Here is a 23,433-nt window from a genome sequence, read left to right on the forward strand (position 1 = left end):
TACATGCGCATAGGATTGAGGCGTAAGAGAGGCTCTGCTTTTTGCGTGCAAAAAGTCCCCCCAGAATTGGGTCTGAATGCAATAAATATTATGTCAGAGCAGGGGGTGGGAGGCAGGATTTTTGGTCCTGAGAGCCACATTCTCTCTCTCTCTCTTTTTTTTTAAAGTAATATTTATTAAAATTTTAAAGGTTACAAGAAGAAAAAAGAAAAAAACACCAAATTAAACAAAAACAATACAATACATCACAATAAGAAAAAAAAACGAAAATGAAAAAAGAAACAGAAAAATAAAAACAATTAAAAAACACAACGAACCTTCCCATAACTTATCTTTCATTTGCTTGTTTCCTTGACCTCCTCACACCTCCCTTTTTTGTATTCTAGTTCAGTTAGCTATTTCAGCAAATCCTTTCCATCTTTCCCAGTTTTTGTCCTATAATTTATCTTAATATAATGTAACTTTACTTTCCCTCTTTTCACCAATTAACAGTCTATTTTTACTTAATCCTTTATAACATTTCTGCTAAAGCCACATATCTTCATTCCAACATCCTTCTAACATTCCTTAATTTTACAATGTTTCTGTAAATAAACTTTAAATTTCTTCCAATCTTCTTCCACCGACTCTTCTCCCTGGTCTCGGATTCTGCCAGTCATTTCCGCCAGTTCCATGTAGTCCATCACCTTCGTCTGCCATTCTTCCCGGGTGGGTAAATCTTGCGTCTTCCAGTACTTTGCAATAAGTATTCTTGCTGCTGTTGTTGCATGCATGAAGAAAGTTCTATCCTTCTTTGGCACCAATTGGCTGGCCATGCCCAGGAGAAAGGCCTCTGGTTTCTGAGAGCCACATTCTCACACTGGGAATTTCAAGGGAGGGGCCTGCATGACAGCGATGGGTCAACATTTGGCCCCTGGGTGCAAGATTCCCCACCCCTGAAGTACCGCAGCTGGAATAACAGAAAAACGTATTTCAAACAGTCACAGTCACTCCATCTGACCTGCCCCACAGGGTGCCTGTGAAGATAAAAATGGGGGGAAAATGAATAGGCTGCCCTGAGCACTTTGGAGGAAAGGCAGAATAAGAACATGATAAATAGAACTAGGTCGGTCCTCAAATCCGGGACAAGCTCCTCCTGACTCTTGTGTTTTCTTAACTTTAATTCTGTCCATTGCTTGATGTTTCCAGAAGCAGAAATTTCTTCCTTTGACTCCCCTGTAACTTAACTCATTACTTATTGTAGTCTCTGTCCAATTCAGCAGAAAATTTGCCCTTCGTCTTGCTTTAAGTCAAGATAACCTTTTTCTTAGGCATCTAAAAATTTATATTCCTCTTGCTACCATTTCAGAGTGTGTGTGCTACCCGGCAACACTTGTGGTAACTTGTGCTGAATATAAAAATGGAATGCGGTTTATAATCTAAGGGCATAACTTGACATGGGTTTTGAATTCCAGTGTAATACTTTTCACAGATGAATATTTCTTATGCACCTTGCAGCTAAATGGGCAGTTGAGGAGGCAGAGAAGAGAGCTTGACTAGAGAAATGAGGAAGGGGTAAGGGACAATTAACTGGCAGTGGAAAGTGAAGAAAAATGTGAGAATTGTAGTTCAGTGAAGAGATAAAGCTGTGTAGCTGGGTCATAATTAGTTCTATTTCCTATTGCAAGCTGTTGTCTCTGATGCTGGTTAAGCAGCTAAGTGTTTTAACCTTATTCTCCCTTTTTATCCCTTATTTTGATTTCTGGATTGTAAGCCCCTAGGGGCGGGGATCTCTCATCTTACTCTTTACAAATAAATATCAATAATATTGTACGTGTTGATGAAGCACTTAACTCTGCATTGAGGGAAGGAATTCGGCTCTGGTGGGGAAGCCTGTTCCTCAATTGTTAACCACTGCTAAGAGATTTTGTTAGCCAAATTGCTGATAAAGCATTATCTTGGCTCTTTAAGTATTTGCCCAGGCTGCCATTGAACAGTAGCTGCATTAGTCTGCTTAATATTATGTTCAAGAGAAATTAATACTGTTCGGCAAGCAGATTTTGAACCATTTGCTACTGAAGTAACAATATTATGTAGGGATATGCAGGCTTCTTTTCTTATTACTGAAATGTTTGCATAATACAAGATGCTTTTCAGTAGTCTTGACAAAAACACTCATTATCTCTTTGCTGCTGACAGTGGCTTTTGTTGTATTACTATCTGAAGGCATACAGGATTATGCTGTGAATGAAACATGAGCAGCTCTAAGTATTGGCCCGAAGTATTGTTTAATGAGTGATAGTTACAGGAGAAATGCTGTAGCTCTGAAAGTTGCACACCAGCGGACTTCAATGTACCGGGGAAGCAGCAGGTATCAATGGCCACTAAAGTCCCGACATGAATGTTGCTGCCGCAATTTTGAGTTTGAGAAGTCAGCTTCCGATGTTTCCAACACGAAAACCCATCATTTTGGTTAAAGGTTTTTCAGGCTGTGAAGCAGATTAAGCGGAACAGTAGTTCGTTCTTGGTGGAAGAAGCCAAAAGGAAACCAGAAAGAAGGACGGGGGACCCACTAAGCCGAAGGCAGCCGGCTGGAGAACCAAGTGTTGTGACTTTTCAGGTGATTGACCAATCTGGCTTTTGTAGCCACAGGCAGGAGAAACCGGAGGCTTACTGAACCCCTGGAAAGCTGTTTTCAGTTAGTGGGTTCCTCCTTGTGTAGGCTTGTGGTAGCAGCTAGCGGAAGGTGGGGCGGGTGAAATTGGTTAGATTCTCCATCTGCCTGGGAAACACTGAAGCGGCTTCTCTAGATCATTCTTACTAACGTGCTCCGTAACGTTTCCTCCGCTTTGAGCTGAGTCATGCGGACTTTGTCGAGGATTCCAGAGCCAGGCTGCCTTTCAGGCATCACAATGGCTCTTCACAACAGGGGCTCTGTTTAGGTACCTGAAGGTCTGCGTTGTCAGAGTAGAACTATGCAACTGCAAGCTTAGCACACGGACTGCACAACAGGGTCCTGGGGCATTTGATTAGACTCCAGCTGCGACCACATGGAGATCTCTGGGTGCTGGGCTGGTGACTGACATCGCCATCTGGCTGGCACCTCCAGCTTCCTTAAGCGGGTAAGCAGAAGAGCATATTTATTGCATTTATATGCTTTCTTTCCCACCCCCAATGAGTACATAGTTACCCTCCCCCCGTTAATCCGCACAACAACCCTGTGAGGTAGGTTAAGAGACTGTGACTGGCTCAAGGTCTATGATTCTATAACTAGATTGGACTGATCCAACTGGACTCTTCTTTTTTGATTTTTAAAAGTTTTTATTATTACAATAATTCAGCATTAATACACACATATTGTGAATATACAAGCATACAAGCATACATTTCATACAATCCTTAAAAATGTTCAAACATACCTACACTCAATCCCACAGATAATTCCTTTTCCCATCACCATCCAGCACCCCTCACCCCACCTTTGTGTTAGACTTCCAATCTACTCAATTGCAATTTCTTTCCACTTCTACTGCTTTCTTTCACACACCTTTAACCTAATGTCATGCTTCTTTTTCTATTACACATTGTTAGCCATCTTATTTAGTATTTCAGTATTTAAAACGGAACTTGTTTATTCTAATAGGACTTCTGATTTTTCAATATGGTTTTGCAAGTATCCTTTAAACACCTTCCAGTCCCTGTCTATCTTCGCTTTTGAGATCCTTCCAATTTCTCCCATTGTTTTGGATATATTGTAATACTCCAATAATTTGGCAAGCCACTCTGTTTTTGTTGGTATAATACCACTCTTCTTAATATAAATTACCGTATTTTTCTGTGTATTGGATGAGATTTTTTGACTCAAAAATCACGTCAAAAAACTGGGGTCACCCGATGCCGCTGCGTGCGGGAAGCACTCCCTGGATCTTTTCGCCTGTGTGGCGGCATCAGAGGAGGTTGCGCTCCTGCAAACCGGATGGCTGCAGGGAGCGCAAATTCACCTGCTGTCGCTGCGCATGGGAAACGATCCAGGGTGTGTTTCTTGCCCGCAGCTGTGTGGGGGGAGAGGCTCAACAACTTTGGGCCATCTCCCCTAATTTTCTTAAAATTTAGTCCCCCAAAATGAGGGAGGGGGTGTCTTATACAAGGCAGCGCCTTACAGACGGAAAAGTACGGTAACCCCAGTTTTATCATTGTTTTGCTCCCCCACCTCCCAACTTCTCCAAAGCAAGCCAGTGTTGCTTGTGCGTGAGAGTGGCCTTATAGTGAACGTTAGCGCACAGATGGTTTTATGTAAAAGCGCAGTAACAAAATAGAATGCAGCACATAGTCCGTTTTTAGAGCTGCTAGATGCATGTAGTGGTGCAGGGCAAATGGCAGTGGAGTGCGCAGAATTGCTGGATCTGCTTACAAGAAATACATTCAGGTTTTGAAGGGGTATGAGATTGAACTACAGTGAAACCTTGGTTCTTAAACGGCTTAGTTGACAAACAAATCGGCTCCCGAATGCCGAAAACCCGGAAGTAAGTGTTCCGGTTTTTGAACGTTTTTCAGAAGCCGAACGTCGAATGCAGCTGTTGACTATTGTATCCTGGGTGTCTGCACCAATTGGAAGCCGCACCTTGGTTTTCGAACGTTTTGGAAGTCGAGCGGACTTCCGGAATGGATTACGTTCGAGAACCAAGGTACCACTGTACATGACTTGTCATATCCCTATAACGCTCTGAGCCAACGAAACAACAGAGATCCAGTGTATTATAGCATCACCTTGTATCAAGTGTATCAGTGTATCAAGCATCGCCTTGGCCGCAAAGGCAATACATCAATATATCTTCCAAAACTGATTTGAAGTCCGTATCATGATATTGGTTTCATAATTTTTGACCTGGCAATATATTGTGAATCATGTGTGTGCTATGCAAAAATCACAATGTGGGGAAAACCGTGAAGCCGACCAATGCCTCTACATAGCTCCATCCTTAATTCAGACACAGTGCTATATCAGTATATCACAATGTTTAGCTGGTGACATATCATAATGTTGGAAACCAGCCCTAATGAAGGCTGCAGGCAGCTTCGGGCAAGTTGCTATTGCTTAGCCATCCGTCTGTAATATGTGGATAAGAGTGACCTGTCTTATTGGGTGGTTGAAAGGGTTACTGAGTGAATGAATCTGAAACAGTTTGAACACTAAAGCAATATACAAATGCTAAGCGTTATGGAAGTCTTTAATGAATTGTGCGTACAAAGGGCAAAGGTGAATTTCTGTCTTTTAAACTGTGCACCATCCATTTTAAATAATGGGGTGTGCAGGAGGAGAGGCTATAAACACCCTTTTATGCCCATGAGAAAGAAATTGGATTAATAAGCTTTTTGGCACTTCATTTCATATTGCTTTACTTGAAAAATAATTACAGAGATTGCTGATAAATTGAGATAATGGAAATTTCTGTATGCAGTCTGCCGTTTTCCCAGCATCACGGTCTATAAAATATCAGGAACTTAATAATAACTGACTAAGCATCTCTATTAAACACCTGCTGAAGCCATTCTAGCTCATTAAAACATTAAATTAATTGCCAACATATTGGACTGCAGTGAATAAAATTCAACAAAAACTTGCAATTTAGCTCTTTTACATCCCAGCTCTCTTATGCTCATCTCAAAGTATAATAACTTTGGGAACATATTTTCAGATATCCATGCTGTAGTTACCTCCAGACTAAATTCTTGCAATGTTGTCTTCATGGAGCTGCTTTTCAAAAAAGCCCAGACATTTTAGTTGATACAAAATGCAATGATGAGGCTTTTATCTGGTGCTTGCCTGTCAGCTTGTTTGGTCACCTGGTTTTTTTCCATGCCAAGTTTGAAGTTCTGGTGTTAATCTGGAACCAGGTTTCATTAAGGATCTCTTGAGCAGTCTTTGAGGTTGGCGAGTGCGCATGAGAGGCAGGGTCTTTTCAGTTGTGGCAACGCAGCTCTGAAAAACTCTTCAATCTTAACTGTCAGGCCTATTAACCTCTCCTTTCAAGAAACATGGGAATGCATGCGTCTTGGAAAGCTTCAACAAGCTTTTAATGATTGTTTGAGTAATTCCTCCATTAATTCTCCACTAGTTTTAGCCTTAATTGCATAAGGCTTTTTGAATTATTGTTATTAATTGTATTTTTATTATTGTAGGTGTATGTAGAAGAACAGGTATCAGTAACATATTTACTGTATATTATTTAAATACGTGAACAACAACTGAATCCAAAGATCAGACCAAACCAGTTTAGTTTTTAAACAATACAACCATACATGCAACTATACTTTCAAATGTCTGCATATTGGTGCTTTTAAATGGTGTGGTCCCTGTGCTCTTTGCTTCTACCCATTTGGAAAGCGCTAGATGGTTGACTTCCCTTCTTCCTCTGGCCTTTTTTTCACACAAGCAGCAGGTGAGGTGCTAAAAATTTGCTCCTGGGCACATCTGAAAAACTTCCTGCATTCTATCAGAATTCTAGCTAGATTTTTTCTCCCTTGGATTTTATTTTCTCTGTGTAGGGTTTTTCTTTATTTTAACAGGATAGCATTCAATTACACAGTGTCCACCTTCTGTCTGAAGTGGCCCAGCCCCGGAACAGTTTGACCGCCTCATATATTTCTGTAAACTAGAAGTGGAGTGTAACTATCAATTTTAGATCAGAGTGTTTCTAAAACTTCCTGCCAACCTAGCAGTTTGAAAGCACGTCAAAGTGCAAGTAGATAAATAGGTACCGCTCCAGCGGGAAGGTAAACAGCGTTTCCGTGTGCTGCTCTGGTTTGCCAGAAGCGGCTTAGTCATGCTGGCCACATGACCCAGAAGCTGTACGCCGGCTCCCTCGGCCAATAAAGCAAGATGAGCGCCGCAACCCCAGAGTCGGCCACGACTGGACCTAATGGTCAGGGGTCCCTTTACCTTTATTTCTATAACTGTTGACCACACAAAGGGAGAAGGTTCTGTTGCAGGTAAAATTGGGTGCTTTTAAAAATATTGGTGTTTCCTGTAGCAAGTTTGTTCTACCAAGTTAATACCCTAGTTCTGTTCTTCCCAAGTAGAAAACAAGATGTGTATCCACACCATGGGATAATCGTTAGATATATTATTTTAGTTTTAATGACTTTAATGAATGATGGGCTCCTAGAATAACTGAAGCCAATAGCAAATTTTCCCTGTTTTGATTTAAACAGAGTTGGAGTGATCACTAACTTCAGTATCTTTTAACTACAACTAACCTTCCAAAAACATGTGTGCAGAGTTCTGGGCTGTGGGTAGCACATCTTGCTAGAACCTCTCTGCCCCTTTATGTTGGTGAATCAGAGGAAATTGTTGTCTAGTATTACAGGCAAAATCAGCAGCAGCGTCTCTTGAAACTACAGAAGCCGCAAGCTGAAAGTACTCTAGCATAATTGAGAATTCTTTTGCTGCGTGTTGTCTAGAGAGGCGGCTTCTGTTGCCTGACATAAGAAGCCCCTGCTGTGTTAACCGTCCTGAACAGGACCAGCTGTCAATCTCCTCCGAGTTGTAACTGCGCTCCCAGTACGACTATTTTGTCTGCTTTTGTGCTGGTGCAGGATTTTCAAGAAAAGGTTGGCTTCCAAACCTTGCTGTTCAACTCAGAGTGCGAAATGAAAAGAATAAGGGGGAAGACAAGCCTGGTCTAGCATTTCCACCTTCTCTACAAAAAATAAGGGTTCCAGCCCTCCTTTAAGAATAATGAAGAAACTAAACGGCTGCTGTTTGGTCATGGTAAATAGAACATTGTTAGTGGGAAAGCAGGAATAACTACCATCATAATAGAGGCATTTTCACCAGTCTTCTATCTATTCCTTTTTTTGTTGTTGTTGTGGGTGTGCATCTTTGCATAGCCTGCAACCCTATATGTCCTCACATAAGAGTAATGAGTGTTTGCTACTTCAGAAATTGAGGGAAGTTATTAGGGGTAAAACAAGGGTGTGCAACCTCAGCCCCCCAAGCCTCTCTGTCCAGCCCGTGAACCTCTTCCCCAGGCCCAGCTCCTTCCCCAGGCCATTTCCCTTCTGCCCGGGCCACACTTTTCACCTGGCACAGCTTCATGCCACCCTCAAGTGCTTTTGCCTACCTGGAATGTCTCTTTGAACCATGATAATGTCTCTCGTTTGCCTGGATGAGGGATGCAGAAGGTGTGTGGGAGGGATGGGCGATACCTGGTTTTCAGCATTGTGATAATCACGATATACCGGTGTATCCCAATGTCTGAAATAAGGATGGAACTATGTAGAGTCATGTGGGGTGGCAGAGCGGAGCTGTATTTGGCCCTTGCCATTGCTTATGTTCCCCATCATCCAGATTTGAGGAGGGACTTTGGTTGCCCTACACGCTCCTGAGTTTGGATGACGTGCTTAGCCAAGTCCGAGGAGTCTTTGCCTCCCCAGATGTTGCTGCATCACAACTCCCATCCCTGAAGTGGCTGGCTGGGGCTGATGGGAGTTGGGAGTCCAGCGACATCTGGTTTTCCTGCCCCGTGCAAAACCAAACCTTGGCTGAGCTGCCAGGCCACACCAAACAGCCCAGGAAGGAGCAAAGTGGCTGCGATTTCCTCCTCACCAGCCAAAATGTTCCTGCTAAATCAATAGTTTGGTTGAAGTGTGATGTGTGAACATGGCCATTATATCCAACAATTTTAAAATACGTCTTTTCTCAGGAATGCGCTGCAAATGCAAAACTGTGGGATTAAATGCTCTTGTTTGGTGAAGGTGGGCAGGCCTGTTCATTGGAGTTATCATTCCTGAGCGGCAGTATCTACCTATAGCAGCTATACACTAATCTGATTCTGGATTTCAGTCCAGAAAGAAACCAGACTGTTCAATTTCCTCAAGTTCAAGATGTCCTTGTGGCCAAGAGTGGCCAAGAACCTGTGTATCTTGAGGCATATCTTCTTGAATTAAGGATCGTATAATAGAGATTTCCTTCCCGAAGGTTTTCCTTGCATCTCTTTTCAAAGCTCCCAAAGTTAAGAAGGTGAGATTTTGGGCCTAAAAGACTCCTGTTCACAAGTGGCTTTCATCATCAGATGAGTTCATTGCTGTGACCTATCATGAAATCTGATCATTTCTCTTTTTTATGCATCCCTGTTGGAGTTACCATAAACCCAGAGTAGTGAGATTTCATTTTCAGCTTTACTGGTAGTTTTCAGTTTCATGTGGGGTCACACAGAGGCTTTTGCACATGAATGAGAAGAGGAAGGTGCTGATTCACCAGGTGCTGATGCCCTTGCCCACTTTGGCGTGCTCAAAAACCCTCTGCACTGAAGAGCCATGCTTGGTCATTGGGGCAGGTTGAACCTATATAGACAGAAGGGACTCTTGCTGTTTAGTTCTGTGTGGACAATAATCTCTTCAAAAGTACAGGAACTCCTTATTAATTGTATGCCCGGATGTAATTCTACACTCCTCTGTCGTTTTCAAAAAGAGAGGGCGGTACTTCTGAGACTGCTTATAGGAAGCGGTCATGCTGAATTGTTGTGTAAGAAAGGCTTTGTTTCTTGTGGTGTGTGGGGCGTCCTTTGTTCCTTTCCCTTTGAATGCTGCCAATCATAAGACGGTTGGGATGGGGGAGGAAAACAAATGCTTTCTGTTCTTTACATTTAAAACAATAATGAATGAAGAAAGAGAGAGAGAAAGAAAAAAAGAAACACATTTGTGCGAGGTTGGTGCAAACAACAGCTTAACTTCAGGGTGTGTGTGTGTTTTTTTTTATAAAAATGTTGTGTCTATTAATTCCATCTGTGCTAGCTTTGCATTTAAACATGCCAGCGTGGCAACTGCCTGATTTTAGTTTTATGGGCAAATGTGTTTTGGTTTTGCTGAATGTTAGGGTTATTGAAGGGTGCAAAAGTCAACAGTAAAAAGTTGTGTTGGGTCAAATCTCTACCCATTTTCCCCGCCTCCCCAGAGAAATAAGCGCAACTTTCTAATTTAATTTAGTTCGCTCTTCTCACAGAGCTACCGTGTCCAAACTTCTCTGAGGTACTTGGCAAAAGTGGAATGTTGTTCTTCGGTATTTGAGGGCCAAGTGCACGCTATAGAGCAGCCCTGTCTCCGCTGCCACTGTTGGAAACCTGTGCTTACTTCTCAACACTGTTCTGTAACCCTGTGGGAAATTCAGGGGGGCAAAGGGAAGAATTAAGCATCCCCTTCCCCCTTAGTTTTTCCATTGCAGTAGGTGGGAATTGAAGCTGCAAAGTCTTGTCTGGAGTCGGAGTCAGTGAAGACACCCATTGCCTAGGGCTAGGCAAATTACCCTTTTAATTTCTCAGAGTTTGGGGATAGTCTCACTGCATGGCCTCATTCCCTCTTTGAATATCCGTTTGGAAAGAACAAAACAGTTTGGTGCACTGCAGCTTCTTCACAGTTTGGTGCCCTGCAGTTTGGTGCCAACTCCTGCTTCTTCTTTCCCCCAGTATCAGGTGTGTGCATTTGATGTGGATGAGACAAGGTCAGCATACTAACTCAGATGCATCTTCTCGTTCGGTGGGAAGGCTTTGGGAGACATGCTGCTAGGGGTGGCACAAAACCATAATTCCTACTAAAGCTACCTTTCCTCTCTGGTGTCACCTGACGTCTCTTAGACCAAGGTTTCTCAAATATTCTACCCTCCGGGCCTCATTAGAAAGGCTGAATATTACTGAGGCCCACCACAGAATGAGGTTGCAGGGTTGAAGCCAACTACAGAATGGTGATGCCAGTAACACGCCATGTTTGGTATATCAGTTTTCCTCAAGCTATGTGCAGACGTTGTCTCTGGAGGTATTCTACCTCAGCCCCTCCATTTAGGCAGAGTTTGCTGATCCAGAGACTCTAAATCAGGCATAGGCAAACTTGACCCTCTAGATGTTTTGGACTACAATTCCCATCATCCCTCACCACTGGTCCTGTTATGGATGATGGGAGTTGTAGTCCCAAAACACCTGGAGGGTGGAATTTGCCTATGCCTGCTCTAAATCAAAGGTGACTAACTTGTGGTTCTCCTGATGTTACAGGACTACAACTTCCATAATTCTTGACCTTCTACCCTAATGAGATGTTTAAATGTTCCTTTGATGGTCCTTGAATCTTCCTGTCTCACTTGCCACCCTCTCTGCCCACACTAGTGTGGCATGCCACACACTTTGAGAACTATAGCTTTCATGTCTTTCAGATCTCCTTCCAATACCTCCCCCACCTCTTGGACTTCTCTGCTTCCTTTATTCAGCTTTTTGGGAGTTTCTGGTGCAGTTCAGTCAAAAGGCAATGGCACAACTAGGGAGAGCAGGTGAGCAAGCGAGGAGACTCTAGGCAGGCTGAGGCCGGATTTCGGGGATGAGCTGGCAGATAGCATGTTCCTCATGGTGAAGCCCTAGTGAGTGCTACATCACATCCCGTAATGGGTAACTTGCCGAGGAGTCAGCCAGCAGCTGTGGAGGAAGACAGATGTATAAACATAGGGATTTGACAGCCCACTGCTATAAAACGAGGAAAACTGACGTTGAGTTATTTGCTGCTGATTTGGCTTTAGCGATTTGCCAAAAATTTTATAGGGACACTGTGCCTTTGTCTCAAAGAGAGCCTCTGCAGAGGAATCCCGTTGTTCTTTCCAGTCCTAGAAGCAAAAACCCCTGTGTAGAAATGTAGCTCCTGAACCCATCTTGAATTAATGGACTGGGGTGCTTTAGCACAGAATATATTAGCAGTGGGCAGGGCATTATCGTTTCGGTGGAAATGGTCCTAGCGGTGTTTGAAAAAGGAGGAATTTAAAGTCCTGTTCACATAAGTGCCCAGTCCAGCTATTCATTTTCTGGGGTGATGGACCTTCCACCAGGCACATAATGAGATTGTGGCACTCTGCCTGGAAGCCCGACTTGTGTGACTGTCACCTCTCAAAGATAATAATAATAATAATAAATTTTATTTATATCCCGCCCTCCCCAGCCGAAGCTGGACTCAGGGCGGCTAACAACAATCAAAATAATCCAACATTCTAAAAACATTCATTATAAAATTAATTAAAATCAAATTAAAATCAAATTGATGGCAACCATTAAGCAAAATTCTGTGCAGATTGCCAGAGGAGGGGGTCAGGCTGCGCCCTGACCAAAGGCCTGGTGGAACAGCTCTGTCTTGCAGGCCCTGCAGAAAGATGTCAAGTCCCGCAGGGCCCTAGTCTCTTGTGACAGAGCGTTCCACCAGATCGGGGCCACGGCCGAAAAAGCCCTGGCTCTGGTGGAGGCCAGCCTAACCTCCCTGTGGCCAGGGATCTCCAACATGTTTTTATTTGAAGACCGTAAGGTCCTCCGTGGGGCATACCAGGAGAGGCGGTCCCGTAGGTACGAGGGTCCTAGGCCGTATAGGGCTTTGAAGGTTAAAACCAGCACCTTAAACCTGATCCTGTACTCCACCGGGAGCCAGTGCAGCTGGTATAGTACCGGATGAATATGATCTCGCAGCGAAGACCCCGTAAGGAGTCTCGCCGCGGCATTCTGCACCCGCTGGAGTTTCTGGGTCAGTCTCAAGGGCAGCCCCACGTAGAGCGAGTTACAATAATCCAGTCTGGAGGTGACCGTCGCGTGGATCACAGTGGCTAGGTCAGGGCGAGAGAGATAAGGAGCCAACTGCTTAGCTTGGCGGAGATGAAAAAATGCTGCCTTTGTTATAGCTGTAATCTGCGCCTCCATAGAGAGGGAGGTATCGAAGATTACACCCAAACTCTTAACGGACGATGCTGGCACTAATTGCACCCCCGCAAGAGATGGGAGTTGCCCCCTCAATCCCATATCGCTCCGTCCCAGCCAGAGGACCTCTGTCTTCGAAGATGGGGGAGATTATTGGTATGAGGCCTCTCTGTGTGTTTTGGAGGGCAGCATGCATGCCTGTTCCTGCAGGGATTTCCCATCTAAGACTGCAGAGGTAAAAAAAATGGTATAACAACTATGTTTCTTGGTCCCTCATTGAGTATAAGCGGGAATGAAAGGTTTTTCTAGTGTTTTTTATGAACTTGCTCCAATTTAGCTTTTAATGTCTCTTTTCGTTCCCGTTTGGTTTATCTTGAGACTTTGAACTGATGTCTTTGGTGAATTCAAAGCACAGTTTCGTCCATTCATAGTTTTTCCTTTTAACGCACCCTCAGTTGTGTTCCCATTAGATCTCCACACTACATTTTCATATATTTGAAACGTGTTTCTTTGCAGGCTCCTTTGCCTAATGGTCCTGCTAGCAGGTCAAACTACTAGAGAGATTAGCCTTTAGCCTTGGTAAAACTGTACAGCCGCCTTTCTGTGTGGTTAATGTAATTGCCAGGTGTTTGTTCAAATGCAACACAGGGCTGGGTCAGGCACAGTAAATCACTCCAAAGTGAGCCCAGGGAATGCAGTCCAGTGGAGGAAGTAGCATCTGACCTGGTGCATCCATGGAGGCAGTTGCTGCATATTTGGGATATTAGAAAAATAGGAGGATTCCTAGTTCAGACCAACGCTTTATCTAGACGTCCCTGAGAAATGGAATCTCAAGCATGATACGAAGGCAACAGGCTCCTATCACTTGCTGAATCCTAATTTCAGCAGAATATCCTAAAAGCTGGGGGGAGAGAGCCCTTTACATCATTGTTCCCTTGATACTTTTTCATCAGTCACAGCTGCCGTATGTATGTATGTATGTATGTATGTATGTATGTATGTATGTAGTGTTTGTGGCACCCCAGTCTTTTATGAGTAGCTGCCTTGAAACCTGACCTGCTGTCAGTCAGAAAAGTGGGCTGTAAATATTTTAAAAATAAATGATTATTATTTATTTAAGATTCTCCTGTGGGGAGAATTGGGATCCCCGATGTGGGTTTGTCTCTGCCCGTCTCACCACTGGCAGGCAGTTAATATTTAGAAGAATACACCAAGGGGCAACTTTTGAGGGATACTTCAGGGAAGAGACAACCCCCCGGCTCCATTTTCATCCCTCCCCTTTGTGTTTGTTTCCTGGATCCCCTTTCAGCTCCCTTCCGCCATCCACACCAGGTTTTTGTTCCCTCCCTTTTTCTTGGATCTCATTTTTTCTAGGCCACTTTTTTGGGCCTACAGCGCTTGGGAGGCTTCTGGGCTTCTGAGGGAAGCCTAGGTGAAATATATTCGGAGTCGAGTGTGGATTTCATGCTCTTTATTCAGCTTATAGTAGTGAGGAATGGAAGTTTCCCCGAAATGTCTGCTTTATATACATTATTTACACAATGGGCCCCACGTGATTGGCTAGTTCCAGGATTCTCCTGTAGGCCAATCAGGTTGCAGATTCACTTCCACCTGGAGTTGGATTGGGTGGCTCCTGCGGACCAATCAGACTGCTGCATTCTGGATTCTATTGTTCTAGGACCAATCAGACTGCTGCATTCTGGATCCTATTGTTCTAGGACCAATCAGACTGCTGCCTTTTGGATCCTATTGTTCTAGGACCAATCAGACTGCTGCAGTTTGGATCCTATTCAACTCGGTACATAACACTAGGAAAGGGCCGGAAAAAACCCAGCAGAATATTGTGTCTGTTGTGTCCCAATCTTCTTGAAGCCTGACCTGCTGTCAGTCAGAAAACTGCAAATATTTTAAAGTTAAAAGAAAGAATCCTTTTGGAAAAATTGCCCTAAGCTAGTGGCCATCACCACATCATGTGCTTCTGAATGTTATTATTTCTGAGAGTGCAGTGGGGCATTTAAAAATAAAATAAAACTGTTTGAATATCTTGAATTAGCAAAAATTACTGGGACAATTAGGAGACAGCCAACCCAAAGGTATAAAAAAAAAAGAATGGGGAATTTACAAAGAATATTCAGTTAAACATTGTCCACAAGTGAAAACCTGGACATGCGTTGAATGAACTCTGCAATCTGTAAGTTCAATAAAGAATATACGAGATAAAATAAAAGAAAGAAATGGAGATAAGGAATATGGAAGCAGTGATAATAAAAAGGGGGGAGGATGAACCCTCAATGAGGAGATTGGAAGTCATATGGAGAAATTAAGAAATTGTGAATTAAAGAATACAAGTCTTCTTTTGGAATTTAAGGATTTATACATATTTGTTTATTTGGTAATTTGTTGTTTCTTTTGTATTTTATTTGGAATGTATTATCTTTACCATGTAAGAAAATCAATAAAAAGCATATTCAAAAATAAAATAATAAAATAAAATGCCAGGCCTAGGTGAATCCCCACCGCAAATCAGGGTCTGTAGATCTGATCAAATATTGCTTGATTTGCATGGTCGGATTCCCCTGCATTTTGTCTTGACTTGCTAGTGCCTAAATGGGTTGGCGGCAGACTTGGGTTCCTGCTTTTTTTAAGATATAGGGCCTGAGGGCAGACCGTATAATACTCTTGCCTTGAAGAAGCAGCTGTGAGTTGGGTTGGGAGACTTCTTGGGAGCTGCTTTGGGTTCCATGGTAGAAGATATAAATGTGGTCAAAAATAACAAAAACTGCAGGGTAAGGGTTGGGGGGGGAGGGGTTTTCAGAGCTGCAAAATACAGTATTTTCTATAACCTGATCTTATTGCAAGTGTAAATGAAGTAAATGGATGCCCTTTCACGAAATTCATCAGCTTCTGTAACATTTTGCTGCTCCAGTGTCGTTGCATGTATGGCATTTAAAATCCCTTTGTGGAATGCAACTGCCTTCCGTGCAGTACTACTAGCTAAGGGGATGTGAGGATAACTCATTTATTTTTGCCTCTCTAATAACGTAATCTTTTTCTGGCTTACAGAGTAGGAGGCTTCCGAATCTGGCCTTGCCGGCCCACGGCCTCTTCCAAGACGGTTCGGGAGGTAGATTAAAAATAGCGCCTTGGCCACGAAGCTAGTCAGCATCAGGCAGACTGTTAAAAGACTGGATTAAGGTTCTGCGCAAGGGCTATTGTTGACTCTTAGGAGGAGAGGCTTTCATGCCAAGCACAATGTTTAAAGTGTTTGTTTTGGATAGAAGGTGACCTTTCATTCCTGAGCTTGTTGTATGAGGGCTAGTCTCTGCCTGGAAGCATCTTCCAGCCTCCAGTCAAGGCTGCAGCCTTTTGACCCAGAGACAGGGCACGTGGACGCTTGTTTTCCTTTAATACGTTGCGTATTTGTTTCAAAGATTTGTGCTTTTCTCATAGAGAAGGTTTCCAACGGGATAATACAAATAAGCAATCTAAATTGATAATCTGGAACTATATATATGTATCTATTGGTGCTTCTTTTTAACGTCACTCCTGCCACACAGCTTTGTTTGCTTTCGTAATAGAGACTAATCCGTTCTTTGGCGCACTGATTGATTGATTGATTGATTGATTGAATGAATGAATTTATGGGTCTTCTTTCAGGATTATTGTTGATGTATGTCTGCTTTCCCACATGACCCTGAGGGAAAACAAAAACAAGTCCTACTTCCTCTCTTCTCTGTTACAAATGTGCAAGTGGTTTTCTCCCTGCTTCCTTCTCTGAAGTGCTCCAGAGGTCCCACAGGTACATGGGGGGGCATGTCTCTATCTCATTCCCTCTCTTGTCGATCTGTGAGGATGCAGACATGTACCTGCTAGCAGTGTTAGAAAATCAGATGTATAAGCTAGGTGCCAAATGGCTCCTTAAACCGACGTTGTAGTCTCCAAAACATAATGTCTGGTTGCCATTTTTGGGCAAGACGACTCTTCCTTCTCAAATGATGGACTGACTGTGATTGATGATCAGTGAAACATCTGTCTAGTTCAGATTCACAAGCTTGAGCTAGTTTGAGAACTTTATCCAGAAACAGTCTATGTATATTCCTACCTCTGTTTCTTAATGGTGACATTGTTGTTGTTTAGTCGTTTAGTTGTGTCCGACTCTTCGTGACCCCATGGACCAGAGCACACCAGGCACTCCTGTCTTCCACTGCCTCCCACAGTTTGGTCAAACTCATGCTGGTAGCTTCGAGAACACTGTCCAACCCTCTCGTCCTCTGTCGTCCCCTTCTCCTTGTACCCTCAATCTTACCCAACATCAGGGTTTTTTCCAGGGAGTCTTCTCTTCTCATGAGGTGGCCAAAGTATTGGAGCCTCAGCTTCAGGATCTGTCCTTCCAGTGAGCACTCAGGGCTGATTTCCTTCAGAATGGATAGGTCTGATCTTTTTGCAGTCCATGGGACTCTCAAGAGTCTCCTCCAGCACCAGTGGAGTCATGGACCATTCATAATGTGAGAATATTCTTCACAACTGTGAGCAGGGCAGTGGGGTGGGAGCTACAACAATTAGCTATAACATTGTTCACTGCTCATTCTCAGGCTGCGCGGAAAAAGCATTTTGGTTCCTGAAATTAATAGAGTCACAGAATCATTCTGATTGTGCAGATGAACTATAACTGATTGAATTCTACAGGATGTGGTATTAGTGTGTGAAAACAGTTAAGATTCAATGATCCTCAGGCATCCAGATGGTGAAGACGTCAGGTGCCATCCTGGCGCCCAGGAATCTTCACTTGGTCGCAAGTGGCCAATAGCCAGGTGCAAAATGTACCTGGCTCCTGGCTATTTTCGAACATTGCCTCCTAGAGAGGAAGCAGGCCCTCTTAAGGTAAGGGTGGACAACTTGTGGCCTCTAGATGGTGTTTGACACCAACTCTTATCAACCCCAGCCAACATAGCGAAATGGTCAACGGTGATGGGAGTTACAGTGCAACAACATCTGGAGGGCCACAAGTTCCTCATCTCTGCTCTCTAAGGCCTGACCTCCGTTTCCTAAGAGAGGCTCCTGAGGCTGCAATAATATGCAGGACTCAATATTGACAGCACCAGCTTTCTTTCTGTCTCGTTTGCAGCTTTCTAGAGCTTGACGCTTGAATTTCTGAAAAGAAAAGCCTTTCATCCCTGGTGGAGTTGTGGTTGAAGATCAATTTGCAGTGAGATAAGAAAATCATGAAGCCTGGGTTAATCTTTGATCGATAGTTTAGCATGAATGGATTAAAATCTACATGCCACATTTAATACAGACAACTCCCCATTTACGTGGGGGGGGGGGTGTTATGTTCCGAGGCACCACACATTTAAGTTAAATCGAATATTGGGAACACCATTGAAAAAGTCTGCAAGTACCATCTGAACCTCTTGAAACGCTTTAAAAACCAAAACTCCACCAAACTCCACCATAATTGCTCCCGCCAAACTTCCTTGCTGAAACTCCAACTCTCCACAGACCTCAAAGGTCGGTGCAAAGGCTTCTGGGATTGCACTTGCAAAGGCTCATGAGATTGCTAGACACTATTTTCACTGTTTTCACACTCTTTCAGGGCCGTTTTTGCCCTGTTGGCTGCCACTTCCGGGTTCACGGCGATGCGTGTGTGTGCCTTGAACGCACGTAAATGTTTTCTGCTTTCCCACTTTGCAGCTGCTTCCTCCATGTTGTTTGCAGGAAGGTCTTCCCTGTCTGCTGAAAGCAAACTTCGGAGGGATGAAAGGGTGGATGAAATGTGTTACTGAAATCCTCTGCAGATCTGGAGCCTTTGTCAAGTAAGAAGCTATGCAAATCCAAAAAGAACACTCCCCCCCCCCTTTTAGCCTCTAATAAATACCATAGAAATATGTGGGTATATAGTTGTGTAAACATTTTTATGATCTAATAACTTTTCAGGACTTGTTTGCAAAATACCATGCACTACATGCTACTGTTTCCTACACTACCGTCCTTTCCTGCATAAAATCTCGATATAACCACATCTTCTATTACACATGGAAAGCGAAGCTGCTCTTAACAACGTTAGACGTCAAAGCTCTGCTCTGGAAGCTTCTGTTAACCTGCTAACCTCTGCTAATCTGATAATAGCTGCTAGGCCTTACCCTGTTATGCTGTATTGACCATTTGAATCCAGTTCTGCAGCTGAGAGAGTGGCAGAGACCATTTGTAGAAATAAAACATGGCAACTGTTGCTAGCATAAAAAGGGAAGCAGTTCAGAATTATTATTATTTATCACTATGGATAAAAAAATAATAAGAAAGGGTTTCTTCATTTTGTAGACTTTCTGATTTATGGTTTCCGATGAAAATTTACCTAGTAGGCAGTTGGGTGGTGTGATGTGAACAACCAAAGAACGATGTGTTATGCCTTCGGTAATAAATGCAATCTTAGCTACTCCCACCTTCATCTTTTAAAAATCTAAACATGCTGAGCTTCAAGAAATATGCCAAGCATGCATTTAAATGATTCGCCTTATGATATTTGCATATAGCTGGTGACTTGCAGCATAATGGCATGTTGTCTGGAATGGGTAGAATTAGAATTTGTTTATTCTTATGAGGGGAAAAAGTTATTTGCGTGTAAACAAAACAAGAGGGAAAGCCCTCAAATTTTACTGGGTTGTTGCCTTTTGGAATGACAAAAGATGTTAGATTCAGACGTTTACATTGGAGTAAATGAACATAGAGGAAAATGAAAAAGAGGCTAATAAAAATAGCTTCCACATGGCTGAGGCACCACACAGTTGTGGTAACCCATAAAAGCGTAACCAGAGCCCTGATAGATCAGGTCTGTGTAGATCATGTGCTTGAGTATCATTGTGATACATGCACACCAAAATCCAGGGTTCTTGCTCAAGGGAGAAGGATGCTAGCAATTTCTGTCAGTGAGTCAGGCCAGAAGTGTGATTAGTAAATGACGCCTGGCTGCTACTGGATTGAGCTGATGTTCAAGCTTTAAACCAAGAATTGTACTATAACCATGTACAACCAGTTTCACTGTGATTCACTTGGTATTTCAGGAGGATATCAATGCAGTGTATAGTACACGTTTCCTGTCCCTTGTGAAAGGAGATTAATGGGCCCAGGCTTGGGGTTGAACGTGAACTATAAATTTTATCCTGCTGCTGGAATGAAATTTGCATTTTGTGAGACCTTTCCAAATTCCTGTCTGCTAGTGGAAGGTAAAGGTAAAGGTAAAGGTACCCCTGCCCGTACGGGCCAGTCGTGTCCGACTCTAGGGTTGTGCGCCCATCTCACTTAAGAGGCCGGGAGCCAGCGCTGTCCGCAGACACTTCCGGGTCACGTGGCCAGCGTGACGAAGCTGCTCTGGCGAGCCAGCACCAGCGCAGCACACGGAAACGCCGTTTACCTTCCTGCTATAAAGCGGTTCCTATTTATCTACTTGCACTTAGGGGTGCTTTCGAACTGCTAGGTGGGCAGGAGCTGGGACCGAAAGACGGGAGCTAACCCCGCCGCGGGGATTCAAACCGCCGACCATACGATCGGCAAGTCCTAGGCACTGAGGTTTTACCCACAGCGCCACCTGTGGAAGTGTCTCCTCCAAATCTCATAATTCTAGTGTGCGCAGAGGCTTGCATGGAGCTGGAATTCCGAGGTACCTTTAAATCGCAAAAGTCTTAAATGTGTTCCATTTTCAGCCATTTCCATTCATATGTAGTTCCTGTGAAGGGCTCTATGGCACCAAGGCTGTGTTGCTGGTGCTGTGCCCAGTGTTGTCACAGGTTGGGCACTGATGTCTGCAGTGGGGAAGCTTATTCTCATAGGCTTCCTTGCCACAGAGGCTTAGTTGAGTACCACCCAATGTACGGACATCAGGGGTGGAACTGAGATGCCATCTCTTCGTACAATTACCGTATTTTTCGCTCCATAACACGCAGATTTTTCCTCCTAGAAAGTAGGGGGAAATGTCTGTGCGTGTTATGGAGCGAATGCCTACAGATGGCGGGGGAATCTGCTGCAGTTGTGAGCAGTCCGTGGCTCGCTTTGAAACAGTAAGCGGCTCCTGTCAGCTAGCGGAGCCGGGGAGGAGGGAGAGAAGCAGAGCGGGGTTGGCTGCTTTAAAACAACCCCGTCCTCTATGTTCCTCTCTCCTCCCCACTGAGCTGCTAAGTAGCAGCAAAGCTTTTCAGCCAGCCTAGCCGGGAGGAGGGAGAGAAGCAGAGCGGGGTTGGCTGCTTTAAAACAACCCCATGCTCTCTGTCCCTGCCTGCAGTTTTTTGCTGTCCGATTTTGGATTAGCCACTGTAGGGGCTGTGTGTGTGTGTGCTTGAGCTATCGTTCTCCTCCTGCTTCCCGTTCACTCTCCCTGCGCCCCTGCGCTCTCCCTCCGACTTTAGAATTGACACTCTGTGTGTCTGTGTCTGTGTGAGGGCTCCTTCTCCTTCTCTTGCTTCCGTTCACTCTCCCTGCGCCCCTGCGACTTTAGAATTGACACTGTGTGTGTCTGTGTGTGAGAGAGGGCTCCTTCTCCTTCTCTTGCTTCCCGTTCACTCTCCCTGCGCCCCTGCGCTCTCCCTCCGTCTTTAGAATTGACACTCTGTGTGTGTGAGAGAGGGCTCCTTCTCCTTCTCTTGCTTCCCGTTCACTCTCCCTGCGCCCCTGCGCTCTCCCTGCGCCCCTGCGACTTTAGAATTGACACTCTGTGTGTCTGTGTCTGTGTGAGGGCTCCTTCTCCTTCTCTTGCTTCCGTTCACTCTCCCTGCGCCCCTGCGACTTTAGAATCGACACTCTGTGTGTCTCTGTGTGTGTGAGGGCTCCTTCTCCTTTTCTTGCTTCCCGTTCACTCCCCCAGCACCCCTGTGACTTTAGGGCCAGTTCTCTCTCTGCGTGTGTGTGTGTTTTGACCTCACTGCGCTTGTTGGGGGAGAGTGTTGGTCGCAATTTTTCTTGATTTGTCTCAGAGTGGTTACTATCATGGTTTCCTTGCCGGGGAGGAGGGAGAGACGCAGAGCCTGCTTGTTCTAAAGGAGCAAAGCCAGAGAGGAGCCTCTCCTGCATTATTAGCAGCATCCTTCTCCACACACCCCACGCGTGCTCCTTGTCCCTTGAGTTCTTTTCCTTCCCTCCCCACTTAAAACGTGGTTACAAAGCACGGATCCACATGGATCCTCAGGATTTTTGCACTAGGTCACCCCAAATTCACCATCAGATCACATAGCATATCCATGGCTACAGCCTGCACCAAAAAACACACGCACCCACTGTTTCATGGGGCTGCAATGGCGCAAAAACGTGGTTACAAAGCATGGATCCACATGGATCCTCAGGATTTTTGCATTGGGCTACCCCAAACTCACCGTCAGATCACATGTCTGGCCACAGCATGAACCACAAAAATCATACATCCACTGTTTCATTTAGAATATTTTTTCCTTGTTTTCCTCCTCTAAAAACTACGTGCGTGTTATGGTCAGGTGCGTGTTATAGAGCGAAAAATACGGTAACCTATGAAGGGGGCTTGTGTGGCTTGTGAAATATGTGTATCAAATCTTGCCTTTCTAGGTGGTCTAGAAACACTTCAGACATTGGGGGAGTGCTTCATTCCCCCCATTTCTACATAAATGTCCCTGCTAGGACTTAGTCGCTATCAGGGTGTCATGGTCTACACGTGTAGCAGATGTTATCTCTTGGTGGTATGGAAACGCCTCAACTATTTCAGGGTTCCCTTTGAATTTCCTGTCACAATTCCATATGTTTCTGATCATCTGGGTGTGTTGGATTTGGTCTGTATGAAGAAATTTCAGCTTTCTAAGCAAAGTGGAAGTATCCTAATCATTTTTAGACCCAAATAAAGCAGCTAGTGAGACTGAGGTTCTTCTTGAAACTCCCTAAGGCTTTCTTTCCTGAAGGGGTTTGAGGCCCCTAATTTTTACATCCTGTTGTGATCTTCAGCAAAATATATTTTCCCCACCCCCCATTAATCTGCTTTATAGAAATAAGCCCTACTTTTGTTCCTACTTCCTCAAAAGGTTTCTCCTTGTGCTTCTTTACATGGACAGCTATGAGTCCAAAATGCCTCCCAGGCTGCACACCTGGTCCTTCAGGAGCACAGTGACCCCCTTCAGGACCAGGGAGTCCTGAATGACCACAGGTCACCAAGTGACGATGCAAGAATTTGAGCCACACAGAACCAGGGTGGATAAAAAAAAATCAATGATTTTTTAAAAAAATAATCAGATTTTTAAAATTTAAATTGGATTTTAAAAAAATAAATAAATTGGATTTTTAAAATAAAATGCTTTTGGAGGAAAAATCTTCCTAAAGATCATTTTCTATTTGTTGTTGTTGTTTAGTCGATTAGTTGTGTCTGACTCTTCATGACCCCCTGGACCAGAGCACGCCAGGCACTCCTGTCTTCCACTGCCTCCCGCAGTTCCGTCAAATTTATGTTGGTCACTTCTATAACACTGTCCAACCATCTCGTCCTCTGTCGTCCCCTTCTCCTTGTGCCCTCCATCTTTCCCAACATCAGGGTCTTTTCCAGGGAGTCTTCTCTTCTCATGAGATGGCCAAAGTATTGGAGCCTCAGCTTCAGGATCTGTCCTTCCAGTGAGCACTCAGGGCTGATTTCCTTCAGAATGGAGAGGTTTGATCTTCTTGCAGTCCATGGGACTCTCAAGAGTCTCCTCCAGCACCAGAATTCAAAAGCATCAATTCTTCGGCGATCAGCCTTCTTTATGGTCCA

The 23,433-nt window shown here is 44.1% G+C and overlaps 1 protein-coding gene across 4 annotated transcripts in view; it reads left to right on the forward strand.

Moving 5' to 3' along the window:
• ELMO1 (engulfment and cell motility 1) overlaps positions 1-23,433 on the forward strand; it is a 286,288-nt gene that overhangs the window by 17,010 nt on the left and 245,845 nt on the right. The window contains exon 1 of one of the 4 annotated variants that reach the window (XM_083577981.1): positions 2,973-3,101. The exons of 2 other annotated variants lie outside the window; for them this stretch is intronic. The gene's annotated coding sequence lies outside the window, so the exon portion shown is untranslated. Of the gene's footprint in view, positions 1-2,972; positions 3,102-18,385; positions 18,503-23,433 lie in introns of those variants that run through there. One more of the 4 variants, XM_083577983.1, reaches the window with a different exon arrangement.

Source organism: Podarcis filfolensis, assembly GCF_964270895.1.
Source record: "Podarcis filfolensis genome assembly, chromosome: 12".
In the NCBI taxonomy this organism is placed as follows: domain Eukaryota; kingdom Metazoa; phylum Chordata; class Lepidosauria; order Squamata; family Lacertidae; genus Podarcis; species Podarcis filfolensis.